Source organism: Scomber japonicus, chromosome 3, assembly GCF_027409825.1.
Source record: "Scomber japonicus isolate fScoJap1 chromosome 3, fScoJap1.pri, whole genome shotgun sequence".
NCBI lineage: Eukaryota > Metazoa > Chordata > Actinopteri > Scombriformes > Scombridae > Scomber > Scomber japonicus.
In genome coordinates this window covers 26002687-26011285 of record NC_070580.1, presented here as the reverse complement: position 1 = coordinate 26011285, position 8599 = coordinate 26002687, and positions in this window count along the sequence as shown.

The window sequence follows — 8599 nt, the reverse complement described above, 5'->3', positions numbered from 1 at the left end:
CTAAGATAAACAATATACAGTACAAAAGAACAACATTTGGCAATAAAGAAATGAAGTTAATTATATAAGGTTAGTAAAAGATTCTTCATCTTATTTATGGGCTGACTGTGCCCATTTTCTGACTAAAGATTCATTTTGTAGCACCATTTACTTCCCCTATTTCATCAGACAACATTTGGCCTTCATAAAAGGAAAAGTATCTCTTACAATTCCTGGTAAATGTAAACCAGATCATATTTAACAACTCATTTTCTTGGGCTAACACGCAGAAACGAAGCATTGAAACACATGACAAAGAGGAAACGCAATATTCATTTTCATTTTAGAAAAAAGGGAGCCTGATACAAAACTCACCTGTAGTTTGATTCTTTGAAATAGATTATAGGAAGCCCTGGAGGAGACACGAGAAAGGACATAATCAGAGAAGTAACAGTGAAACCAGTTCAGAAAAGAAGAATGGGATTTTAAATTACACAAATATTTTATCTTATTAATTCACGATTAACTGAATTATTGGTATTAACATGACATTTAATTTTTTTTACATGGATGATTGTGAAGAGAATAATGTAAAAATAAAGACAATACAACTCTAATTTTAGATAATGTTTGGTAAACTTCATGAATGAATGTTCTATGAATTATGCACCCATAAAACTCATTAAAAAAAACTTGATTATCTGAATTTTATTATTTGTATTATTGTCAAGATACTTGAATGATACTCTGGTTCTTCAAAAACTGTCATCTCATTAAACAATCCTCAAACTGGAACAGATATTCATCTAAATTAAGATATCATTTGTATTTACTCTATTCACTGAATGAATAGGCAGAAGGGGTGATTTCAAAAACTCCTGTTAACAGACACTTTTCATCTTCTCCTCACCTGCCTCTGTAGAGAGAGCTTTATCCTCTTTATCCTGTCACAGTGCTGTTAGTCAGGTTCCTCTCGAGCCGTCAGCTCTTCTGTGGAAACAATAGCAAATACACACCATCAGGACACAGGTATGCAGGTGACTGACACATAGCGACAAGCCTCGGGCCCTGTTGCAGCAGGATGAGGAGAGGGGGGAAGGGTTCAAGAGGTGAATAGTTTTAGTGATAGACAGAATGAAAGAGGCACAGAAAGAGAGCAAGAACAAAATCGAGGTGTTGTAGAAGTGAAAAATGTGGTCATTAGAGACTCTGATGGTCAAATGATGAGCTGCAGTGACCTGACAGCTGATATAATTTCCAGGAAAAATGTCAAAAAGCGATAGACTATGCCAATGCTGACTCATTCTGCTATTTGGCAACAGGGCCTTTCAAAATGTGTGGAGCTACTTAGACGAAATGAAGCAGGAAAAAACAACCAGAACAAGGCCGCAGTCCAAAAAAGGCAGTGTGTCAGGTATTCACAGTTCAGCAGAATTTCTCTGGTGGCATGACAAGACAAAAGTGGTTTACAACAATAACAGGGCAGAATGAGTCAGGTGACATTTTGTAACATAGTCTCTATTGAGGAAGTTATCTTTTTTACTTTGATGTATTTCTCTGGTTGTATTCAGTCGCTGCAAATTGAAAAGGTAAGGTAAGGTAAGATAACTTTATTTGTACCTGAAGTTAGATTCAGTTCATAGTTTAAGTGATTTTGGCTTTAAAAAAAAAAGATAATTTAAAACCATTGTAATACTTCAAAATCAATTTAAAAACAAACCAAAATAAATAAACAAATAAAAACGGTCATTACTTAAGTTTTATTTATCTCTCTAATGGCTGATATATCGCTTTGTTTTGCAGGCTGGGAGTTTGTTCCCCGTGTAGTGGGTGCGAGCCAAAAACATGACTGCTTTAAGGCAATATTGAATTAACAGATTTTTGCATCATTGTGAAGAAATACATGGATTTATCCAGTATTTAATTTACTGGATTAATTGTAAAAAAATGTCATTTGAATTTCATGAAAATTGAGTACATCATAATATATTGCACTGTTGCTATACAAGATTAAATATACTGTAATAGACATTTTTTATCAACTGTACAGTATATTGCTCACCCAATAAAGATATGTAATGGAAGTATTAAAGAGCGAGAGAGAAAAGGTTCAATAGAAAAAGGGGAGGGAAGGTCGCAACTCAGTGGACTGCGGGTCAAAGGTCAATGCCACATGAATTAGTCTAAGCAGGAAGCTGAACAACTTCAGTCTGTTATACTCCAGTGCTTAAAGCCCACTCACACAAAGTACCAGTCAATCTGAACCTGTAATGTTCAAGTAGTACCATGAAACTTTCTAGTAAATATTTAATCTACAATACATGGCCACAATGATAGCAGTGAGTGGGATTTTCCCCATTTTGTGTAATTTTGTGCCAGAGCTGTTATTCATGGTAAAGTCAATCGTAATTTATCGTAATTCTACAGCAAACAATGCTATTCCAGACAACCGTGTTCTTCAAACTTTGGGGCAACCGTGTGGGGAAGTCCCTTCCCTGTTTTAGCACAACAATGTGCTCATGTACAAAACCACAAAAACAATGTTTCTCTCAGTTTGGTGTGGAGGAACCTGCTTTGACTCCATCCAACACCTTTAGGATGAATTGCATGCCAAGCCTCATCAGTGATCAAAAATCAGTGTCCTATCTCACACAGTTGTCTGGGAGCTTCTCAGAAGAGTGATGTCTCTTATAGCATTATATTAATGTACATAGTTTGTAATGATGTGTTCAACAATTTCATATGGCTATAATGTTCCACTGTCCACAGACTTTTAACTTTTAACATAAGCAGATTAATAACTGTCATATGGTAACGTGCCTTTGACTCAGCAAAATTCCAACTATTATTAATGATTTGGTGATATAAGATCATTCACAGACTGAACAGTTTGATTTATTTCATTTCTCTCTGTTTCCCTCTCTTTGCCTCTGGGCCATTCCAGTCAGGCAAAGCTGCAGCTAATTGCCTGACCTTTGACCTTGCTGACAACACAAAGACAGAGACAGATGACAGTCATGAATTACAGGGGCAACAGAGTTTTATGGCAGCAGAGAGATGAAGGTGAGGGGGAAAAAAGTAAAAGCTTATAGACTAAAGTGACATCAAATGTGACAATTTGCTCAGTGACAGAAGCTCCACCGTCACTGGTACCTCAAAACCTGAGACTACTTACAGCGTCATGTGTGTTGCTCTCATGTCATTAACAATAATTTTGACAGACACAGAATATCAGAGAAAGTTGACTTCATGTTATGTCAGCTCCCGCTGTAAAGCCACCCTCCCAGCCTTTAAAACGCCCAAGTCGGTGTTTTTTGAGTAAATAAAAGCATATTTTTACTATGGGAAAAAAATCACATGTACATCTGTTATTGAATGCTAAACAAATATTAATAAAACAGATTATAAATATGACACTATAGAGGTGATTTACCATTAGTCATGTCACTAATAGCCTTGAGTAATATAAAAAACAAGGGAAAAACAAAATTCAAATTAAGCACTAAATCATATCTTTAGCTTCAAGTCATTTTGAAATCATGACTTTTAATCTAAACCATCTGTTCATGATCATCATTGGCTTGCCTATGAGCTTTTCCACTTCAGACATGACCCTTAAACCTGGGTGAAGGCCTTGCAGACTTCAGAGACCCTGATCTGACCTTTATTGCCGGCAGACTATGAAGCTCAAGAGAGTAACACTGATCCCGCAGCACAGAGGAAAAATAAGGAAAGTGCTGTTGTGCTTTGCATTTACTTCCTGGGGATCAAAAGTGAAAGGGACGCCTGTTCAGAGTCCTCTTGACTTCAGCTGCATCCTTGCAACTGTACTGTATGCATGCACATACACATGCACGTACGCACAACCACAGAAAAACTGTGTGTGATAGCAAAGGCACTTCCTGGTTCAGGGTGAGGCCTGGGAGGAGGGCGCACAAGGCCATGGGAACTGCAGGACACCGGAGGGAAGATGAGCGGCGCTCAGCAGAGATGTGGAGGGCTGAGGGCTGAAACTGAAGCTAAAACAAACCCAGCAGGGCCACAGGGGGCCACAGGGCCACAAGGCCAGTCCCACCAGCTTCACCTGGGTCCCAGGGTTCTGCTGGACCACTGCTTCTTTCACGGATATCAAATTCTAGCCTTTGTGCTGATGGATTACAACACAGGATGGTGTATTGTGCTTTAGGTTGAACTGTCATTTGATATAGTTAAAGGCATATATGAAGTTTATGCAGATTTACCTGTTGTTCAACTAAACTGCTGAGTGAGAAAAAGAGAACAGACACGAAACTGATCCATGTGTGCCAGTTTCACTTATCATGAGGGATTCAGGCTAAAGTCTGCGGTAGACCCAAAACAATCTAGCACTTACAACATGCTGTCTGACTGCATCTGAAGTGTTCATAGCTGGTACAAACAGCCACACTTAAGTCAGGGTGAAAATAAAAGTATTTTGTCATATGGACAGGCAATTGGAATTGGAATAATGTACTGTTCATGTTAACACTGACAGAAGTAAATGGGTACAGAATGAAAAAAGAGCTTGATAGAGAAGTTTGAATATTTCCTATTTTCTCACCTTCATACACCTGACAAATTGGTGTGTAAAGTGGGCATGATTGATTGACTGACAGTTTCCAAAAGTTACAAAAATTCTCAGACATAGGCCCCCAGTTCTGACTCAGGAAAATCACAAGTGATCAAGTAATATAGCTGCATATGTGTGCAATTTACACAAATAAATACAAATAAATGATACAAAAAAAAATGACACGTTTTTTGCATACCTGCATCGTCAGTTAAAGCTTGATATATATATATATTTTTTTAAATGCAGTAATTTTTCAAAAAACATAAAAGACAGAGTTTTGTGTCTCAATGTTCTGCAACTGTGAGTGATGTCCCGAAATCTTGATGCTGGGCTCGTGGTTAATAAACGGTTAGTCACGGTTTACTGAATTTCCTATGAAGGGTGTGTGCTGCTTTATCTTATTTACATTACTCAAAAAATATTTAAATACATTGACAGGTGTTTGATGTGTTTGTGTGTGTAATTGTGTGTGTGTGTGTGTGTGTGTGTGTGTGTCTGTGTGTGTGTGTGTCTAGATATGTGTTTACACTGTCAATAAATGTGCTGTGTCAGTGTCTTTTTGAGTCTCCATATGATGTGCCAGAGTCTAATTACACACTGTGGTGACCCTTCTGATGGTTTGACCTCTTATTGAAACATTGTGTTTCTCAATCAACGGCTGGACAAGGTGACTTGCTTGTCTGTAATCGTGCCATATGGAACCCCACCTGGAGCCCTCAATTTGGACAGTCTGTCTAAGTGCCTGGGGGGGAAGCTGGGGGTTGATTCACTGCTGCACACAAACCCTCTCTCTCAGTCGCTGATAAAAGACACAGAACAAGGACTCAGTATTTGGGTTTGTGTGACATTATCAGGGGCTTCATGGTGGAAATCAGTGCCATCTGCCAACTGCTGCTCTCTTTAAACACCTTTGACAGACAACTGACTGCAGGGTTGATTGCAGTGAAAAAGAGTAATTGTATATAGCAATTCATGCATGACTACAATCAGATACAATAGATTTTAATCTAAGTCAAACTCTCAAAGCTAACATCTTCTCAGCTGATTGAATGGTATGATGAGATGGAATTCAACTCCTGATAGTTTGCTGGATATCTCTAGTTATCATATAATAACTGATACTAAAAATACCTACCTTTCAGACACTGCAATTTCTGTCCTGATAAACCTGATATAACTTCTAATATACTGTAAACAGATAATGTATAGTCATATACTGTATTTATAAATCTGCTGATGCCACATGAACAAAACATGTTCATATATACCTGTAAACAAACTCACAAAATGAACGAATGAACAAAGCCTGGGGATCTTTGCTTTTTTTAGTCCACATCTATAGGACATTATTTTTAGTACTGATTAAAAAATGTTATGATTGATAAACAGTCCAAAACACAAATACACTCAGACAGAAAAGTAGTAAAAGTAGTATCCTCAAAATTGAAAATTAGCTTTTGTTGCTAACTAGTTCACTATGCACTAATCTATTAATGGTCTATACAGCTTTGCACAAAGCCATCAATTTCTCACAAATGGCCTTATGCTGGGTGAACGGTATGAGGTGGAAAAAAATATAAGAGAGAAACATGCAGAGAATCACAGCGGCTGTTGGTGGTCTGAGAACAGATGTTTGGAATTGATAATCTCAACCCAGGACGACCTCAGCGGCCAGAGAATTCATTAAAGAGGACAAGACTTTACAAATGTGTGTGTGTGTGTGTGTGTGTGTGTGTGTGTGTGTGTGTGTGTGTGTGTGTGTGTGTGTGTGTTTGTTCAGTCTCCACACATACTCTTACTTGGGATTTTAGCATAAAGGCCTCAGCCAGTGTGTGTTGTCACTGTTACCAATGTCACAACTGCACGTTCAAAGTGTAAAGGCTGTCATGTTGTGATTGAGGTCCTATTGTGCTAATCTGTTTACACTTGATACACCTCAACTGTGTGCTGTTACCATGACTAAATCAATTAACAGAATATTCCTGTTTACCCCCATACAGAGACATGCATCAGCAAAACAAAATAAAAAAAAAAAACTGGGCCACTGAGTGTGTTATTTTTGACGTTGGGAAAGACAATAATCTCAACAGTAACCTGTCATGTTTTTGTTAACACCTCAATTCAAGTCTGACATTTGCTGAAGCGGTGAAAACCAAAAACACAGATGTAAGATGTTTCCATGTCTGAGTCGCCTGCTTATTATCTAACCGAGCCATCTCAGTGAGGTTTCTCATCAGCAGCATGCAATGTTCCCAGCTGATAGTAACTGAGCTAAACTGTTTACATCATCAACCAAAAGCAACTAGTTAAAGACCTACGTGAGTGATTAATATGTAATATATGATTAATATATTTATTGAATGGTCAAGCTCCCACAAGTCGGCTTTCACACACACACACACACACCTGGCTAGTACTGAAATGATTTAAATTAAAAGTGAATGAACAGTGAAGTCTCGTAATGACAGATACTGAGCTCCTTTTGAAAGAAGCAGAAGTCAAACGAAGAAAGGATCCAATTAATCACTGGCAGCGGTGAACCTGTTGCTGACTTTGTCTGCAGTCTGTAACTTTACCTCCCGGACTTGGTGGCCTTCCCTTTCCACTTGACTAACTCTTGCAACAAGACTGCTTTAATGCCAGAATCTACCCCCCTTCTGTCCCTCAGTAATCAAAACCACTTTATTCAGCAGTGCCAGTGTCTTTTTCTCTTCGTGTCTCCAGCACACACTCTATACTCCTCTCTAAATTGTCCTCTCTAAATGTTTCTTAACTCCTTCTTTAGTTTCTCGCCACTCACACAGCTCATATCCTAGCACTCCTACTCTAATAATCCCCTATCACTAATAATTTTCCCCAGTAATATTGTCAAATCCTTGAAAGACCACCTACCCCAAGGCTCAGACTCTGTCTCCTCCAGAACCAGTGGCCCGGGACGGAGGTCAGAGCGAGGGACAGCTGGCAGACCTCCCAGCAGCTTGGTTGAGCGGGTGTGGGGTTGTAGGACTGGGCTGACCCCAGTCAGATGGTGGTCTGGCTCCCAGGTAAAAAAACATCTGGTCCAGTGATGGGAGGGCGGTCGCACACGCACTCACACACTCAAAACTGACACACGCCTGACTGCATGAGTGCGCCTGCCTTTTCTAATGAACTCACACACACACAGAAATATACACACACACACTCTAAAACTTGCTGCTTTATTAGTCATTAGGACAAAAAGGTTTGCCCCCGATCAGTCTCCCCAGCAGATGACCGTGAGTGGCCGCCCTAGTTGCTAACAGCTGGCCAGACAGAGCTCGCTAGTAGCTGAAGCTCACAGGCGTTACAGACGGACTGAGGTCCAATTACTTCTTTACTGGTAGATTTACTGTGTGTGAGTGCGTGTGTGAGACAGTGAGAGAAAAGAGAGTGTAAATGAGTGATTTATGCCCCTCTGAAGAGATAAGAATGTAATGGGAATGAGATGAGATTTTATCAAATATAAGTTGGCATTTATAGATGGAAAACGGTGGGAAAAAAAATACATTCAGGAAATCGTTCAATGGAGAAAAGTGATGGTGAAGAAAAACTCTGACACCTAAAAACAATACTCCTCGAGCCACAGAGAATTATTAGATTCTCCTTTCAGTGAAAAGTAACTAAATGGTTATTAAGGGTGAAAAAAAAATTAAATATGGTCACTGTGGGCTAAGCTGCGATGTGTGTGGTTTCACCTTTCTCAAGATGAGATAAGGAGAGCGGAGATAGCCAGAGAGACAGCTGTTGTCTGCTGACAGGCCAGGGTTTAATACACACACACACACCCACACACACATCAGCACAAAGCCTCCGCGGGTGCTCTCTGGGGCTTAAGGGAATTAAAAAGGGAGGGAAGGGCTGGGGAGGAGAAGAAATTTAGGGAGAAGTGTGACAACTTTTGAGCCACAAACTGCTCAAGAGGCAACAAATCAACCAATAATCTCTTTTCAAATATATTAATGTGTGTGTGCAGATTCACACGCATTCTTCTACAGCCTCACACAATAG